The sequence below is a fragment of the Choristoneura fumiferana genome, chromosome 5 (assembly GCF_025370935.1).
Source record: "Choristoneura fumiferana chromosome 5, NRCan_CFum_1, whole genome shotgun sequence".
Lineage (NCBI taxonomy): Eukaryota > Metazoa > Arthropoda > Insecta > Lepidoptera > Tortricidae > Choristoneura > Choristoneura fumiferana.
This window is the reverse complement of record NC_133476.1, coordinates 18,335,050-18,356,189: the sequence shown is the minus strand read 5'-3', so window position 1 is coordinate 18,356,189 and position 21,140 is coordinate 18,335,050. Positions and strand designations below refer to the sequence as shown.

The 21,140-nt window shown below is 35.3% G+C and overlaps 1 protein-coding gene across 8 annotated transcripts in view; it reads left to right on the top strand.

The window, feature by feature from the left end:
- The window catches only part of LOC141428304 (rho GTPase-activating protein 23-like), a 385,604-nt gene that overhangs the window by 51,387 nt on the left and 313,077 nt on the right, over positions 1 to 21,140 (top strand). The gene's annotated exons all lie outside the window — the stretch shown is intronic.

Here is a 21,140-nt window from a genome sequence, read left to right as displayed (position 1 = left end):
TAAAAGTTAGGGATGCCGCCGCAGAAGTTTTTAAAGCGTGCATACTCGTATAAATTTTCTCGTGTGTTTTTATTGCATAAACCGGATCGTTTTGCCGGTTTAATGGTTCCAGCGGGCCGGGTAATACGGTAGCCGGTTTAATTCGTAACGGACATCAGATATACGAAGGAAGTTAATGCACCGAGAGAGCGCAAAAATGAAGCAAAACCAGCCGCGCCTTCTACGGCAACTTTGAATGCATTTTGATGTTCAAGCCTTACGTACTTTTTGAACGTCGACCCGCTTTTTTGCATTTTAACAATGCTATCGTCCGTTCGCTTTTATTTTGCGTGCGTTTTAGTGTCCATGTTCCACACACGTCGCAGCATTAGCATACGTAAAATTTATTCCATATTTTCCCTCCTTGAATCTTGGCACATAGCTCGACAATCTTGATCTTATGATGAATAAGTATCACCCCTTTCGCTGTATCACTGCCAAAATGTTTATCAGGACTGTGTCAGACTTTCGATTGTTTTGGCTGCGACATAGCGAGTGGGCGGCTCTCTATTCTTCTTGAACAACAAACCGCGTGTATGCTAATACATTGGTTATCTTGTGGTGATGATACGGCATGTTCGAGATCGATCCGAAAGCGATAGATGTGATTCATGCTTACACAATAACATTATTGTTCTCAATGGCGCCACGCGAAAAACGTGTCTTGTAAACCATTATTCTTTAGTGATCGCAAATCTTTGTTTGAATCATTGCGCGCCTTCTTACATATAAATGAGCATTATGTTCTAGCCACGATTCTTTTACAAATGAATGACTATTTGTCAATACTATACTTATCGACTTTGAATGAAATAACCTTAAGGTTGAAAGGCATGTTAAAATACTTAACGCACCTTAAGAATTGTAGTGACTCAACGGAAATATTTTAATGTCAATATTAAATTTTTTACCATAACAACCAGGTATACATAGTTTAAAAACTAGGAACTAGGGAAATAGGGTTCCGTAGCCATTACGAAAAAATTAAATAATATTTTTCCAAGGATTTCGTATTTTGTACGGAATATTCCAAGTTTAGGTATATTTTATACCTTAGGCTGCTATTTACTCTTAAACTACCAATAATTCTCACGATAACTTAACCTTTATAGTTTTCCTTGTAAGTTTGATATACTTACTACCATACTGAATTTTTTCAAATTTTTGTTCTCACCGGTTTAGATTTTGGAGGGGGGGGGACGCTCGATTTTAATGAAAATTTGCACTATAAAGTTGAATATTTTGGAAACACATCACTAAATCGAAAAATCGTTGTAGCAACCCCCTAATGATTTTAAAAGACCTATCCAACGATATCCCACACTTTAAGGTTGGATGAGAAAAAAAAACACCACCACTTTACGTCTATGGGAGGTACTCTGAAATATATATTTTTTAATTTTTATTGTATTATTTTGTCGGCATGGTTTACATATATATTCTTGCAAAATTACAGCTTTCTAGCATTGATAGTCTCTGAGCAAAGCTGCGGACGGACAGACAAACAGTGAGACATGGCGAAACTATAAGGGTTCCGTTTTTGTCATTTTGGCTACGGAATCCTAAAAAAATGACATTAAATATTTCGAATTGAGTCACTACTAAAATTCTGAAAGTGCGTTAAGTCCTTCTAGCCCAATCTCAATCAGAAAAACTGAACATTCATTGAGATGCACAAATCACTTACTTTACTTAGTTCTATTCTATTATTTGCAAAATATAATACATTCTGCTATAGCTGTCATTCTGCTATAGCTGTCATAGCAATACTCAGAAAATTACAAGTTTTTCCCTATGACGTTTAAAGATACAAGTGACAGACCCGCGTAACCTTTGTAATAGAGTCCCGTTTGTTTGAATATGAAACTGGGGAAGAAAAATACTTGTAAATTTAGGTTTTAGGATACAACATGAATTAGTTGGAATAGTTTAATGTACATACTCAAGAATACACAAGTATAATTTCCCACAGCATTACAATTTAATGCCCCCCCGTCCAATCTTTCACGGGAAATCTACACCATCAAACTGCGGCACTAAAGATCGCTCATTTGAAATCTGGCTGACCCAAATAAAGAGCCCTCCACACTAATGACGCGGCCAGACAGGGCGGAGTCGGACCTTGGCCCAAAACCGCACGAACCCGGTTCAATCTGAACCACAGTTCCGGCTGTCATGATGTAACGATTTTGTTTTACCAATTTGAAGATCGATCTGCCGAACTAAGTGGATACCGGCCGATTCCTGGAAACGCTTGCATTAATTTTGTATCATCATCATCATCATCATATAGTATGAGTATGAGTATCAGCCATAAGACGTCTACTGTTCGACATAAGTCTCTCCCATAACCCTCCAGTGTTATTACTTGATTGAAACTTGTGTATAATCTGTAGTAGCATAGACTAGCGTAGAGATGGTGGAAAATTTGACATTTTAAAAATCGATTCTTGCGCGGATTTGCGATTTTTAATTACTTTCCTTAAAATTAAAAATAGTTTCTGCTTTTATAATTGAATAAACAGTCTTTGGAGCCCTATATCCAACAGTGAATGTCCTACAGTTAATTTGATGATTTCGATTTCATAACAGACATAACCAATTGGTACAAGCAAGTATTCAAATAATTATCCAAATACTCAGCATTCATCGGGCCACGATGAATTAATTATCATTTGTAATGACGAAACTTCCAAAACAAAAATTATTACGACACTCATTACAATAATCAATTTATAATTATCCAAATAAATGTATATTAATAAGGAGTAATGTTTTGTTGATACAACACTGTAATTTAAGTTTATATTGAGCTGTCAGCTTTCAAAGAAATTTACAGTAAGGGACTCCTGTAGACTTCCAATATAAAACCAAGACTTTTTTTGTTTGAAGCCAGTTATTGCACCACACTGCGTCCGGGACCGGGGATCGAATTGCCTGCCTGACTCATCTCACTTTATATCGGCTTTATTGCAAAAGTCAAGGACTATTCGCAGCCTGCTTTGTGCTTTTTAGGTTTCCTTGTATTACAAGGTATACTTATATAGTTTCGGCATGCCCGTCCGTTTGTCCGCGACTTAGCTTAGAGATTGCTAGTGCTAAAAAGCTGTTAATTCTGCATGTGTTCAGTATAAGTTAACTACGGTGTTAAAGTGATTAAATAAAAATCGGTAAAAAAACCTTTTTTACCCCAAAACGTAGTGTGAATATTATTTTTTACTGTCCAAATCCAAAGTGTTGGGTATCATCGGATAGACCAATTAAAAAATAACTTCACTCCCTTATTTACTTAACGCAAGTTTAACACATATCTCTAAATAAAAGGTGATCTCATTGCGTTACTGAACGTCTTCTGCTTTCTTCTACTGTTACTGATATTACGTCACTAGATTTTCCAATACTTACGGTATCTCCTGCCTTCAATATTTGTTATTAATATTTAACTGTATATTTATTTAACCCATTTAAATCCCCAATGCAATCACCGCTCTTACGTTGCCTAATCTCGTCAAGTTAATTAAAATTTCTATTTAACCTTTTTAATTGGCAGCTCTCGACATGAACGTCGAGTTATCTTTTAATATTGGATCGGTGTGACCCACATAAGGGCCTGACACTAATGAGTTGGCCTAGAGTGTGCTCGATACAATCAAGTGGGAAAACGTTTCGCAGTTTAGGTCTTAGATGAGTCTAAACTAAAAGTAGTCTAAAAAGTACAATTCGTAATTTTGACAAATTTGGAAAAAACAATGCGACTGAATCATTGCATCTTATGTCACCGTTATACTTAGTGAAAATAAATAAAGTAGATAAAACTTAAGAATAACGAACGGTCGCGGGAGTCTATTACTTTAACTAATTTATTTAGATTAAACTATGTGAAGAAAGAGGAAGTGTAAAAATTGTATAATAATGATATATAAAAGTAATATAAAACCAAAATGTGTATTTTGAATAGAATCTACGTGAAGTAGTACATAAAAACTTTTTTACTAAGTAGATCTAATAATCAGGAAATAAAGACAGACGGAGTTAATTTCGTATTTTATTACAAGCTTTTATTTAGTTTCACCTGTCCCGTTGTCTGTGTGTAATCAAATCTTGCAAGTTAAATTTGACCAACTTCCAGTAGTCGGATTGTTTTAAAATTTGGTTTACTTATGTACTCGTAAATTGCGTGACAATACAATAACCTAGTTAGTGACATCCTGGTGGTTCGGCCAGGATCGTCTCCGCAGGACTGAGTTCTTCAACGGTTAGTGGCATCGACTTCAAATTTGGTATGCTAATGTAGTTTGGATGACAAAGAAAGAAAGAAAGATTTATTTATTTGATTCCATCAGTCAGTACCAACACCAACGCAAGTACAGTAAAAAAAGTACAGTCAGCAAAAAAAGCTTGTAAGTATTAAAAATTAAATTTTTACCAAAAACATATTTAATGTTAGTGCTTAGTAACATTATGGCTGCACTTGACTGTACTGTGTTCTGCATATGACAAGCAATCTGCGTCCGAAGCAATCGTTTGTTGTGACTTGATTGCATCATGATTGTTTGCGTAGAGGGACTTAACGGTAGTTCGCCGTGTTACCTCGACATGGTAATCTGTTCGTCTGTCTGTCTGTCTGTCTGTTACCTCTTCAAGTTTAAGCCGCTAAACCAATTTAGATGAAACTATCAGTAGGTGAAAGGGAATGGATACAAATTATAGAGTTGTCAAAATTGTGTTTTATTTCTTTTCTTTTGTACAATAAACAGTATACATACATACATACATCGTCATTTTCGAAATAAGAAACTTAAATTTAGAATTCAGTAACGTAAAAATAATGAAGGTTTATATTAAACTCGTCGAAAATTAAATGCCATAAAAATATGTCCACTTAATTCTAACAATTTAATTACAGTACCTACTAATTTCTTAAAAGAGTTTCCTTTCTATAATTTTCCTTTTTATAATTTGATTCCAAACATATAAAGAGAATGTAAAAAATATATATTGTACAATTATCTGCGCAATGAAATAATCTTTGCAGTCTGTGTGAAAGCCTAACTTTTCCCTAAACAACGTCGCCTGCACTGCATTACTGTGTAATTGTCATTCTGGTTAAATCTTGTAAGTAGTTAATTACTAACTTACGTGAAACTGTAAGTACATAATTATGACGAGGAATCCAGGGAATGCGAACCAATTAAAACCTTACTTTAAACATTGTAAATAGTAGTCTAGTGCTTCCACGGTTATTTATACTACTATTAAATTAAATTGTTTCAACTGATTAGATTATCTGGATTAGTATTTATGTGTAGTGGCATCCTTATAATCGTTTGCAGGGATATTGGTAACAGTAAAGTTTAATAGTTATTTTAAAACATTACGCAGATTATTCAGGAACTAAGAACGTAATCACATATATTATATTCGTATATTGATATTATTTGTTGTGTTAGTTCTTTATTGTTATTTTTTTTTACATATTTTCATTGTTGTGTTTGTAACGAGTTAGGTTTTTTCTTTTTTCTTAATTTTTTTCTCAGTTATGAATAAATTAATTCTATCAGAACTGTGTAAGTACCTATTATTTTAAATAATGACAATAGCTTTAATAGCATTTTCTAGGTGTTCATATAAAACATTTAAACAAATCAGATGTTTTGTAGAAGATTTTTCTTACAGGTCGATAATAAATCTTAAATCGACTGCAACTTATAACTGGATTTCCTAAGTGGTCACTTACCATAACTCTTAACGCATTCACTAAAATTCATAGAGTAATTAAACAGTAGAGTGGTCATTATAGCGATTTAACCTGATATCATACTAACTCTAGTTACTGGTACCTCTCTATGAGATGAAGCTATTTTACTCTTTTTTTTTCATAAAAACCGGCCAGCTTTATTTAGTAATTTAAAATTTGCTTTTGATATCCCAATAAATGTGAATGTATTATTATTACTATTTGTTGATTTGTGACGCTGTCATGTTTAAATTAAAACAATCGTGATAAAATGGTTCAGTAATATTTTATTAAAACTCTTTCTTTAAGTTCCCACTAGGTGGACTGACCGTGCGTGCGTTGCGAGTAACCCGTAGATCTAAATGGCGAGTTGTCGTTCATAATGGCGTTCTAAGGGAGACTATGAAAAAAAAAGAGACATTTAGTTCAAAAATGTGTCCAAAAATGGATGTCTTCCGGCTGATGACGATGGACTCTAGAGGTTAACTTCTCTATGCTGAAATATCACTTTGTCAGCATTTAAATCGAACCGATGTCAATGTAATGGATTCAATAGTCCGTATTAATAAGCTCAGCTTACACCTACGCGGTGCATACAATGGGTTAGATTGTCCAACTATCGATTATTTGTTGTGGGTGTTGCTTTTTAAATGTTTATGTAACCTGTGCCCCAATCTGTAAGTAACAAATAAATAAAAGATCGAGTTGTTTTGGATTAAAATTGAACCTGGCTGACCGAGATTTGCTTGGGCTTAAACTCGAAAACACGTTTTTTCCCAGACATAAGACCAAGCAAGCTAGATCGACTGCTTGCCCCCGAATACCTCTACATAGCAGGTTTTAATGAAAACGTTAGACGTGTTCGAAATCCCTGAAATTATACAAGATTGCTCATTAAACGGTAATATAAACAGGTCGCGAGGTCGATACTTAAAACTTGATGAAGGTACTAGGCTGCTAGCAATTCATTTTTAAGGCTGACCGGGAATATAAAAAACCTGACGCGAGGGCAGCACTTCTAGAAGTAGCTACGTTTTATGTTGCAACATTCTTTAAACTTATTATACGATACCTACCAGTCATATTGACAACGGTGTCGGTGATGTTATTTAAAGTAGGTTAGGTTAGGTTAGGTTAGCCACATCGCTCTAGGAACAGATAACCGTTGGGGGAGAGAGGTCCTCGAGTGTTAACACAAACCGGAAGACGAAGCGTTGGCTTGGCAGGCCTCACATTAACTGGACTGACGACATCGCGAGAGTTTGGGGTAACCGGTGGATACAAAGTGACGAGTTGTAGTTAATTGAGCACACTAAGGCGGAGGCGTTTCTTCAACAGTGGACATCTTCCGGCTGATGATGATGATGATAATAAGAGAGCTCGACAATATTTTATTTTTCCACGAGTATGAAACCTCGGAATATAGCTAGTCTATACCACATTCTCACAAAACTGTTAATATTTATGGTGTTCGCAACCAAGTCTTACGAACTTCTGTTAGTCACGACTGCGAACTTCTATCTGTTACTCGCGATCACAAAACTTTTCTTTTCATAACAATTCGAACAAGTGAAACTCGCAGGCAATGATTTATCCAAACCCGCGAACAAGGAAGCTCGACTCAATTTCACAACCGCGAAAGCAATCCTAGAAAGGCATCAAATCGCAGGCGTGCAATTGAAAAATAGCTTATTACCTCCGCCCAATAAGCTCGCGGTAGAAAGTGCACTGAGATCTTGGCAATTCCCTTTGCAATAATTCGTCGGTCGGATTCTACGGCTGACGGCTCCTAGCGCTATCGCTGTGGTGGCCATGCCTGCTGGACTACTGAGGACTGGTATCACTTTTAATGTACATTATGAAGAAGAGTGACCAATATGGACCCTGTTAGATAGATAGATAGATATAATCTTTATTCTTCAAAACAAAGACATGGCTTAGTAACTAAAGAGTAATAAAACTAACAATTCAGCACTTAAAATTATGCCCGAAACAAGGTAATTACGATAGCAAATAAAAACATAAATTAAGTAACAATTAAACAGAACAGACACATAAATGAGAAGCCATGTGATGCACTGAAGAACAGGCGCTGGCTCAGCATTGTTTTGCGGTAAGCCGCAGCGCTGGTATTCTGCCAGTACCCAAACCGAGTAAGGACGCCGACCTACGTGATAAACTCAGCGCAATCTCGTCATCAAATGAGTTTTATTATTCAGTGGGATCCTAAAGTAGCAAAATTTATGAACCTTGGAATAAATTAAGTATTTATTATTATTAATTAAAATGACAGAAAAAAGTGTGAGGTGTGAGGTGAAGGGGGTTCAGAAAATTTCAAGATAAGAGTCTCTGGAGAGACAATAAGTGCAATCTGGGCTTAATACGACAGTTTAATTTTGACTCAATATTTCGAAGTAGAAAAAAACACCGGTTGTTATTTAATAACTATTCATTTTTATTGACAAATAAATAAATAAAATAAACACATGAAATTAGCAGATAACAAAGAAACGGTCCAACTTACCCCTAAAATACGCTAACTTTATTGACATGACTAATTCTGAGGACAGGATAACCCAGTAGCTATAAGCTAGAAGCTTAAGATATCTCAACATCTAGGTCTATGTGCCCCGGATAAAGGTAAAAATTAAAAAAAAATTACGTCATATGCAAATTCTTGTCGAGTCTAGAATGTTTTTTTAATCGTCTATAAAATTTTAATACGTGACGCAGTAAAGTTAAAAAAAGTTAATTGATTAATTCTAGAGTATTTTTACAACGTTTTACCATTACTCCGGCTCTGCTGTCACATGTGCAGCGCAAAACAGCTACGGCTGTGAGATTTATAATAGTTTTGAATAATTTTATACGGTTAAATGCATACATACCTACTTATGATATTGTAAAAAAATAATTCAGGTATAACTTTCACATGAAAAAATTAAAATGAATGGGATCAGAAATAGACCAAATTTATGTAAATATTAACATGTTAAACACATTTTCGTATCAGTTCAATAAATATTAAATGTCTTTAATCTCCGTACGCTCCAAGAGCACGAAATCAACATTAAATTACCCCCAGCTGTCAACCAACGAGTTAGACGTGAGACAGGAGATTTAATCAGACGCGGGATCTCAGAGCCAGGCGCTAACTGATATTATGAACGGACAAATGACATTTCACATAACTTGTCTAATTTATATCTTAGCAAGATCACAAATTTGTCTTCTTGCTCTTAGTTTCGATGTTATCATTGAAATATTTTGCGCCTTCCACCTTACAAATAACGCGACCTTCATGAATTTCAAAGAAATTATATGTGTCTATGGTTTTTTTTATTGGAACAGCTTTGTGTATTACAAAACAAGTTGTTTTATCAATCATCATTTTGCTTTAGGTACTCGTAGAATAGTCCTTTACTTCGTTCCTTAACTAAGGAAGTCTACATATTTCTAGATCAGGGTTAGTATGTGAGTAGTAATTCTAAGATCCAACTAATTTAGTAAACTTAATCAAATATGCGCTGAACTGTCAAAGCCAAACAATATTAATAATTTAATAGCACTAACAATAAAAATCTAAACCAAGTTTTACTTACGTAGCAAAATTGGTTTAGGTTCAACATTTAGATACAACTGAACCTTAATTATAAATATTTACTCTGTCTGAAAATCAAACATGGTTGACATATAAACTCTAGCAAAATTACAGCCTTCTAGCACAAACAGCCTAGCTAAGTCGCAGACAGACGGATGGCGTACGGACATGGTGAAACTATAAGGGTTTCACAGAACCGTAAAAATCCTTGTGTACCTATTTTTTTTTTCGTAAGTCTGGCTAAAAGAATTTCCTGCTTTTTCTCTCAGCCTGGCCACACCACATATTAGTATGGCCCTACGTAGGGTTGTCACTTTCGCTGAAGCGAGGCAGGGAGTAGGGCGTGGCCGCCCCGGGCGCCTCTGATTTACTGCGCAGTGACCGATTCATTATTATCACCTGCGCCCGCGCGTGCCTTCGCTAGGCATTGTGCTAAAGGTAAAAGGGCTGCGAGGTTGCCATTGTTAGGGCTTTCGCAATACCCTTGACATCGTTCCATGCTGCATCTTGATGGTTCGTGATGTACCTAGCATTGTTTGTTAAATACGTCAATTATCTTCAAATTTTTCAAACCGAAATTCACTTTTTTCTTGTGATCGGATTGACTTGAGATTTGGTAGGTAGTGTAGCTATAATGTAGTTTGGATGTTACAGTTATAATGAAACAGTTAACAAAATGCGTTTATTGTATAGGTACATGAATTAGCAAAGAATATTTTTGTATGTAAGAAATTGAATCCTTTATTATGCAAGTATTGTGATTGTTAACAAATATTTTACTTTATAAAAAACATGAAAATAATATATAATAAGCCGCTTAATTATTTAGATTAAAATCTACAAGTAGGTAGGTCTGTGCTGTACGTACTTTAATACCGACGGGTCTCTGACTCAACCTCGTACCTATATGAAATTTTATAAAATTAGAATATCTACTTTAGGATGTGAATCTTAATGAAATGATTATTATAATTCTTAAAAATTTCATATTTCTACTAGAATGAATCAGACCCGTCGATATACCGGCTATGTTCTGGATTTCATTGCATGAAGAGAACAATATGATTAAATCACTCTACCTACTTAATAAAGAAAACCATAGAAAAAGTTCAACACGATGTTATCTCTATTAGCTTGTCAAACAGCGGAGCGCGAGCGTCCAGGAAACCCAATATTTTTAGTAACAAGATACCGGGATTGCAGACTACTAGCGGAATCTGTAAAAATAAACGCCGGGAACGGCGATATACCGGATCGGTTTTCAGTTAAGTAGTTACTGGACGTTAACGTTGTCGCTATTTATAGCGACGATAAATGAGAGCTTTCTACCTGCAAAGCTATCTGGCTATCGTCATATAGGTACTTAAGAATCTTTTGGTATCTCTATCTCTACTGACATATCAGGTGCAAATCAGTCCTAGTAAGATTAGAAACAGCTAAGTTTTTATTCTAAACCGTCCCGCCGTTTCAGCGTGTAAGAATAAAACATACACACATGCATCACAAGCCTATGAGTAGAATGACATTTACGAAATATAATATATAAAATTCTCGGTTTCAAAATATTTGTGACCAAACTCTTTTGAAACGGCTTGACCAATTTTTATGTTTTTTTTGTGTATATTCGGTAGGTCTGAGAATAGAATGTAAACATTTTTTCATACTTCTACGCGGACGGAGCCGCGGGCAACAGTTAGTATTACTATAGATAGATTTTTTTATATAAGAGGGGGCAAACGAGCATGCGCGTTACCTGATGGGAAGCAATCACCGCCGCCCATGGACACCTGTCAACACGAGGGGTATCACAGGTGCGTTGCCGGCCCTTTGAGAGACTGATAGGCTCGTTTTTTAAAGATCCCTAAGTTGTACATACATGCTGTTCTACCTTTTCTTACTGGGAAGTTTAGAGCTGGTACACATTGGTCATTCCTAAAAGCGCGTTTTGGAAACACGGTGTCAGGAACCCAGACATCTCGAATATGCTGTAAGACATAAAGCCATACATGCGTAAGACTTAATAATAATTATAATTTATTTGTTGAAGGCAGGTACATAAATTATTATCTTAAAACTATTTTGAATCTCCACTTTCTACCTAAAAATAGGGTACGTTTTTATTAGCAAATTAGGGGCTGTGTTCAGTTGTAGGTATAATTGAATAATAACAATGATCTTCGCTTGTTCGATTAGGAAATTGTTTTTTGTCCATATAGTTAAAAAAAAACATAGGACTTTACCTTATGACATTAACATAACAAGCAGAAGAAGAAAAGATTCAGTTGTGCTAGTACCATTAACCAAAACTAAATTTGCTAAACGACAACACACAAAACTTTCAGCTAGCCTGCACAATGTATTAAATAAGAAATTAGATTTGTATAGTAAAAAGTATTAATGAGTGTAAAACTATTGTACCAGCATGGCTTGAAGGTAAATCTTATGAGGAGATAGAGGAACTCTTAGACCGTCTGACTTAGTGACATATGTACCTATTCGACGACCGGATAGCCTAGTGGTTAATGAACTTTGCAGTCAAGCGTGCATCCCGGGTTGGATCTTTGGTTGGGACAGATATTTGTATAAATAATACGAAAGATTGCGCTCGAGGCTTCGATATTTGATATGTATTTACCTATTTGCAAGCTTTACATTATCACACATAAACACACACACATACACACACACACCTACTATGTTTTGCTTCACTCGCTATCTAGATCCTATGCACAAAAATAGTTTAGTTAGTAAAGTAAGTTTTATCAGTTAAGAAATAGACACAACTATGTAGATGTCGAGAGGTTGGAGGAGCGGTGCCTCCTGACACAGGCTTTATCAAGCTTACAAGGAGGTCGCGGCCAATATTATGTAAAGTGTATTTACCTAACAAATAAATAAATAAATCCTTTTCATTATAAAAATACTTGTATAATATTTCTGCTATTTATACTGATACTACACAAACACAAGCACAGTTTTAGATTGTAAATGTGTAAATGATCTCTTGTTTTTTTTTTATTAGGTACCTATTGTGCCGCATGTTTACAATTTGTGTTGTGTGCCCAAGTTAATAAATAAATATGCTAGACATAGAAGTGTAGGGTTTATCCAAAATTCTGATATCTTGATTTGCGCGTTCCCGAAGCACGCTTTTGAAGCTGTGAAGCTCTAAAACAATAGCAGCACCACAAGAAATCACACATTATTATTAAAAAGTCACTCGTAAGCCCTTGGGAACACATCTCGTATGAATTAACACTGTTCACGAGCACTTTCCAATGTTAGCGTACAAGCGCCACCCGCGCGACGCGTGCGCGGATTGACAGCTGACGGCGGCTGTGCGCGTACGCATTGCACCATCTCATTTTATTCAAGGCGTCTAAAATTTATTTTGCATTACTCCAAATGCATGCAGAGCCTATATATAGTCTCTAAATACCCCTGAAAAGATTTTTCATCCGATTTTACGTCTCGGTATATGAATTAACGGAACTTTAGGGTCAAAAAGATATGTGAGATAAAAAATTGACTACTTATATTTTTTTAAATTGGATATAATGTGGCCTCACCTTTAATTCGAAAAAGGACAGAGACATTACTTAAAGACTAATATTTGATTAAACTTTGCTGAAGTCTTGGTTATTTAAATCAATTTAAGTATGGTGTCTATATAAGTATGTGTATCCGTAGCTTAGAAAACATAGTACAAACTTTGCTTATTTTGAAACTAGGTTAATGGTGTCAATCGTCACTACCTTCGTAAAAAAACTTAGATAATAGGAGAGTCCGAAATAGCTACCTACTCGGAAATTAATTATTTTGACGTGCCGTCTGTAACAGTGGACAACGGTCTGTAATGAATCCGGCTTATACGAGATGATTACGCTAATACCGTCGCGCAGTCAACTTTGATCCTACCTACTATAATCACTAAATGCTTTTATCACGTGGAAAAAAATTCTTAACAATTGTGACTCACTGTGTTCATTGTTAAAAGTACCTATGTAAGAAGAAAGCTATTAAAACGAGTGTAAAGAGGACATTCAACTCTTTTAAATTTTAATTTTCACGTAAAAAAACACAGCTATAGAGCTAGCGCATACATACAAATTTGCATCGACTAAACTGTTAATTTAGTTAACGGGAAAAATTGTCTTTAGGCGCTAGCCCTTAGCTACAGCCTGCAACAAAAGTTTTAATAAAAAAATAGCCGTTGATTAAGTTAAGTAGGAGGGCAAATAAATAGCTAACAGTTTGAAGTGGGAATTCTCATGAATTTTCCCATCCGAGAGAAAGCACCAGTAATGCAATTGAAAACATGCGAGAAATTTGCTTTGAAGACGATAAATCAGTGGTGCAATTACGTGTGGTGATTTGTGCATGCATTTGTCTAAGTAATTACGGGCTTATTTACACTGGGCTAGTTTTATTATTACGTTAAATCGACTACAGAATAACTTCGTAATTTCGACAACTAACGGCTAACTGAAAAATCCACACACACACACGCACACGCACACGCACACGCACACGCACAGACTTCACAGGCACTGTAAGCCTAAAGGGAGGTCCCGGAAACTGTCATTTATAAACCTACTTGTAAAAGGAAATAAAATATTTTTATTTTTATTATTTTTTTACAACGGTTTCTTCTGCTTTAATGCTTGCTGCTAATTAAGAAGCTCTGTCTCTTTTTAATTCATCTCCATCCATCTATCTTATTTCACTTTCATAGCATCGTAGCCCGCATAAGATATAGTTGATTGAGAGCCTCCGCAAAGTATAACGCCGGAAACAATTAGTGAAATATTTAAATTGTTGTTAACCCTTATATCAATATCATTTGTTTGCGACAATAAAAAACCTTACCTAAAAAGCCTTAAAAAACTAAAATGAAAACTAAAAAGAAAAACAAGTCTAGTAATTAAACTTCCACGGTAGGGACCCATTCAAAATCGTGACCAGTTCAAAAATTCCCAATAAAGGAGTTACTTAACACAGTTGTAGACTACGAAACTTGTTGTCCTCCAGGCAGTCAGGCAAAACATCTGACCCATTGTAAGTATGCCTTCTATTCTATATGTACCTGTTTGATTTCGAATATCTAAAACGAGTAGATTGTCACCTTCGGCACCTTTCGGGTAATTGTTTATGTTACCTAGTATAGGTAGGTACCTGTAGTGTTTAGATTAGGTACCTTGCTCGTCGTTTTTCACTCGTGTGTGTGTGTGTGTGTCGAGCAAACTATTGAATTCAGTTCTCATTTAAATACTCGCTCGCTTCTCCTTTTAAGCCGAAACAACTTTTGCCCCGTGCAAAAAAACCATTCAAAGTCTCCTTCTCGAAAATAAACCATGAATCAATTTAAGTTCTGGCGGCACATAATTAACTCACATTATGTAATGAATTATAGTAGCGAAGATTGCGATATCCATTCATGTCGCTCACTATTATTCACAATCGATAATACAACGCAATTACAATCGAATTAGAAATCGGACGTCGGATCGAATCGAATTATTGGTTCTATGCGATTCTGTTGCATAATGGGATTAGACTTGGGAGGCTGTGGAGCAGTGGTAGCGAGGCAACCGCTATTTGTGTCATGACTAAAAATAGCATTAAATTATAATACGGCTAACCGTGGCTTTAAGACAAACTAGTGAATGTATAACAAATCAAAATTGTTGAATGTAGGTTGTTGAAATCCTACTGGACATTGTTGCCTTAAGTAAATTAATATGAATTTATTGCAAAGATTATTAAAGCATAGCTATTTTAAACTATGCAAAAGCCTCCTTTCAAACACGTCTAAAAATAAAATCCGTAGTCCTGCTTAATATTGCCTCACTAATCCTTTAAGCTTTTTAGTACTTACTTAAGTTGTTGATTAGTAGTTCAATGAACTGTAAAGAATTATTTGGATTCGTTTTAAAATTTACTCATTAAAGATCATTATCCAAAGATGGACACAATCTAAGTTACGTTTTCTTACAAAAAAGCACTTGCAAAGTTTGCGAAGCGAAGTTGCGAACAAAGTTTGGTTTAATTCAACGCATCCCTTTTCACTACTGATATCATTTTCTAAGATGTGTAGGATCTCATTTAAAATGTGTCTCATTTGGATAAAACTCTATATTGAACCATCGATGAACTATAATCAATTACTTTGCTCACCCGCAACCTTACGATAGCTACGTCTATGAAAAAAAAAGTATGTACATGCAGTTCCTCCGCCTCCACACTGTAAGAACACACACAAATCACACAAACCCAACTATCACCACCACTACACTACGCTACCAGATGTTGGTGATGTGGGAGAGGAAAGTAATTATTCATTGATATGAACCTCCGCAAAGTAACGCCTGATTCGATAAGTTATTTAAACGATCAATGTCTGACTTATTGTCTTCTAGTGTACCACCAGCCTTCCGTCTCGATTGCTCGATTGCGTCAAGTCACTTTGACTTAAGATGACTTCACTAGTTCACGTTCGCATCTCGGATATTCGATATAAATTATGCATTTGGATTATAAATAGAATTTCATATGCAGTTATTTGTATAATCTTCTACATGAAAGTGGAGACGAAACTTTTACGACAGGGTTTTTGATAAGCCGTAAAAAAATGTTTAATACATGTCTCGAAGCAAACTTAGAAGTAAAAATAACCTCATTATTCAAATCTATGAATTATGAAACAACATTGCTTTTGATTATCATAATATTGGGAGAGAAGCTTAAGTATAGCATAACATGTTGTAAAATTTAAATAAGATCACAAAAATTTCAACATATATTATAAGCACCTAAGGGAAGCTGTTGAGTTTTATTCAACTTTTCTTACTATCTGAAATAACATTTGGAGCCTAGTGAAATGGGCATTGATATCAATATGATGAGTGTTGCCTCCTTCTCTCATTAAACTTAACGCAGTACTAGTAATTAAAATATCTATCTTAAACGTCCTAACTTAAATCTAGATATACGCTGATAAAAAAGTAGGTCTTGAATGACTAAACGATTAATCATTCCCAAAGCATTTACATTCGCTCATTATAAAAATACCTTGATTTTGTATACCTAGTACAAAATAAAAATCTTATTTTTTTTTAAAGTATTTTGCTTTGTTTTCTATTTTTATCGAAGCCATTTTTAGTATTATTCGTAGTTACCTTAACGATTACGCCTCCTATATTAATCGAGGTAATTCGAGGCACCATTATGGCATAGATTTACCCTTCACCATGACCAATAGCTCAACTTACCCACATGCCTACGGAGTGGAGTCTGCGCCGAATCGTAAATTGATCTAACAACCGAGTTAAAACATCATTTTCATAAAATATAGGTAAAGACGTACAGACTGCGGACCGTCGGTCGGTCGTTTAGAGATCATTGTATTGGAAGTTAGCTTGATGATTCATCATCATCATACGAACAGCTTTAAACATAAATATAGTTTTTTATTCAACATTTTTATTGCAAGCTTTTTTGCTGACTGTGCTCTTGTTGACTGTAGGTACTTACATTGTCATCAAACTACATGATATCCGTACAAAGTTTCGCGTCGATGACATTAACCGTTTAAGAATTCCACCGGCGACATCCTGGCAGGACTACCAAAATTTTACTACCCGAATATTGCATTAGCATCAAACTTACATAATAATAATATAATAAAATGATAAATTTCAGCTCTTTCAAATACCAGAAAGTGGTTGACAAATGGGTCACAAACAAACATACACATAACCAAACATGTAGGAATTATTCTGTTTAGTTTTATCCTGGAATTTGTAGGAACGTTACCAATTTCAATATGAGATTAAAGGACATTTGTGTTGAACTTACGCGTAACTCTCTCTTCAAAAGAGTTCGAAATATAGTATGAAGATATGCTAAAGGTAACGCCTGCCGTCAATGCTTTCTGGGAATAATTACCTCTTGTTTTACGGCAACAGTCATTCAATTATTCTTCCGTACATGTTGCCAGCCTTAGACAGCTCTATTACACAATAACCATTAAGGTAGAGGTTCATTTTAACTTGATTACTAGTTATTGCCTATGGATTTAGACGTCAAAGCAATAACAAGGCAGCTACACGAGATTTCGACTGCGACGCTGTGGTGGAATTCTTTCGGTTGTCGAGTTACGTTTAGCTATTGGCGCAAGTTACAAGCTTTTCGCTAGGTTAATATTTCATTGTCGTTGCTTTATAAATATATTACAGAATCATTAATTAAATATGTAAGATTTAGGCTCTTATCGATGCAGTATCTTCCAGTCCTTTTCCTTAGTGTGAGTTATTTCAGCTTTTCATACGACATAGCGTTTTTTTTTCTTCTTTACTTTCTTTTATCAGTTGTTTTAAGTAATTGTATTTATTTTGGTTTCAGGTACGCATTCAAAAAATAGAAGACTAACAGCAATGTGTATGTTTATTGGAGTTCAATATAAGCAAAGCACCTTTATTTGAGATATCTTGCTAACTAAATTAAAGTTTATTGTTTACCATTAGCGCAAGGAAAGTATAGTAAACGGGAAACATCGAAAAAAAATAAGTAAGAATAGAATGGCTATTGGTTGAGATTGATCGATTTATATTGCTTATTTTTAACACGTTGGTCTAATAAGTAGCATAAAACCCTCTTCTAATGATTGGTCATAAAGAAACGTGCCTAATGTAAGTAAACCACATAGACCAAATCGAAAAGACCTCAGGTTCAAGTAAGATAAGAATATATTTTAATTCAGTGAAATAAACAGATTTTTTTTTTTAATAACCAATACATGGATATGCTTGAATTTGACTACAGTCTCGATGGAGCACGCTTATAGTACTAGGTCAAAATCAAAGTTCAAAATATTTGCATATTACCAAGACGTCAAAATAGAATTTTGTACAATAGTCACACACAACACACAGTATTGCTGAGCAACCAGTCCTTTCGATTCCAATTTGTTATTTCTTGTGTACCTAACTGTACCTACTGTATTTATTTTCGATGCTAAATAAACATATTATTTCCTTCTTATATGTATGAACTTGACTGTAAATGTCGTCTTTGACTAAGAGAGAAAATGTTCTTCTGTGGCATGTACCACAACCCATCGTGGTAATTGATACCGACAAGCTAAGCGTACTTCCGACTCAATGGATAGGAAACTCGATGATTAATGTTAGTAATTCGATTATGCAAATACATTGCGGATTGAACTTTCGTATTTGACACTGTGTAAAAACGCGTACAATGTCTGTTATCATGCTACTGTGGCAGTACATTAATTATGAACGTTTGTTATTTATGTTTTTCGTGTTTGAAAGTGAAGTGTAGTTTCAAAAATGCAGGTGTTTTGTGATAAAGATCAAACCACATTCTTTTTGAATTCACTTTTGTATTGTTCCATTGAGTCTAACTCGTATTATGAAATTCATTTTATAGTGCCTAAGCCGCCTCCAACTTTATGGTTATTATTATTGTATGAAATGTTCAAAATATGAAATATTCAATGACCGATTTTATTAATAAAAATATGATTTTTTTTTTTTAAACAACGACACGTTACGCTTTTTAAGATGTTGTTTTAGCTTTAACATTTTAAATCATTAAACGTCCCAAAAAATAAAATTATAACTATTTAGATGCAACTGGCTTAAACATAAAGTACATACAAAAACTAAAACTCATATAAAATATAAAGGAGTCCCCTTAGCCAAGGTTCACTGAACCAGGCAGCGTTTCCTCTCTGAATAGCTAAGCTAATTTTTTGTCCGAGGAAGCTGCCAGCTCTTCGCTTTATACACAATATTACATTTAGTCAATCATCCACGTTTGGTTAATTTATCCAGTGTTGACGAGTTTTTTTTTGGAAAATTGGCCTCTTTTATGGTACAGTACCTTAAAAGTTCCCGGTGCAGGGTGACATATAATTATCGATTTCAGCAATAAGGCCACACAGTAACGCAAGTAAGCACTTTGTACAGACAACGAATTTGATTCTTGGGCCACCATAGAACCTTATGAATTGAGCAGGACATAGAACAGTTTTGATTCCAGAAAATCGTATAGTTCCGTGGGCTCGCGATAAATTATTTGCAGACGAAGTTGCGGACTAGCTATTGTTGACTGCAAACCTAATTTTTGCTAACTTTTAAACAAGGAACCCTCAGTGCACTATTCCAACTCGCACTTGCCCGTTTTTTATTTAAATAATACCCTAAAGTAATCGAAGTCACGTTCGTTATTATAATTACTGGCCGAGTTATAACGTGCTGGGATGTAATGCCTTCCTGGCGGGTAATTGCCTTCCGCGCCGATAACCAATAACACCCATGCAGTAATGTGTGATTCAAAATTATTTGCAATTATCTTTATGGGCGGTTTGGGAGTGACCATGGTTTTTTTGGGAGACAAGTAATAAGGTGTCTGGATAAATGATAGGTATAGGAACTTCGGGAGGTGATACACTGGAGTATTTGGAAGAGTTTGCACTGTCAATGTCTAAGTCAAAATCTTTTTTTAGCAATAACCCAACAAGGAAAGGATGGCGCATTAGACTGAGGCATTAAGGGCTCAAACTTCCTAATTCTTTTGCGAAATTGGTGACATTACTTGATTTTGAGAGCAGAACGTTTTCTCAACGAAATGTAACGCCCAATCTCTAAAATAAATACATAAATACATATATAAGAATTGCTCGTTTATAACTATAATTTTTCCCATCAGATGACCATCTTGCTCAATTGCCTCCCTCTCATAATAAAAAAAAAACATAAGTACAGGCTCTAAGAAATAAATCCATCTTATTAGATAGATTTTTCTCTCGGACAAAGAACAATTTTAAAGACTACACAAAAACAGCACCAACACCATCCTACATAACCACACCTATTGGTCACCTTACTCCTTAAGGTCGCTGAGTCGTTTCGATGATGATATCTTGTTATAATCAATAATAATATCGATTTTTCTCCGAGCAGAGATTATTATTTTTGTTATGTTTATCGCGGTTATAAACGTAATGGCAGTGTTTACACAACGCCAAAGTTAATAAGATTCCTTTACTTTTAGTGCTGAGTTTTTGCATAATAATAATCTCTGGTAATCAGGTACCGCATATATTATTTTATGTTTAAAACCCCTTATATACTAAGGGTCTTTTGACTACATTTTATGTGACAGATATATTATAAGTGTGACGCTGTTTAGAAACATGATATTTTGCACAATAATTTTTAAACCAGCTGTTGCCCCGCGGGAACTATGCAATTTTCCGGGATCAAAACTATCCTATGTCCTTCCTGACTCAACCTATCTGTATATCGAATTTCATCAATATCGGTTCAGCGGTTTAGATGTAAAGAGGTATCAAACAAACTAACAAACAGAATTACAGACTATCGCATTCAAAATATTAGTGGGATGCAATGTTAATGAAAGTCACGGTATTTTTTTGGAATTCCCATGGGAATTTAGAAAAATCCTGTTATTTTAATTCAACTGCCATGGCAGATGTAATAGTTTTCGCGTGCGAAGCCGAGGGTCAACACTAGTACAGTTATAATTTCAAGGTCAGCATCATCATCATATCAGCCGTAGGACGTCCACTGCTGGACATATAGGCCTCCTCCATAGACGTCCAGTCGCCTCGGTTGGAAGCGGTTTGCATCCACCGTGAACCCGCGACTTTAACCAGGTCATCCGTCCATCTCGTTGGTGGACGTCCCACGATGCGCTGTCCGATCCGCGGTCTCC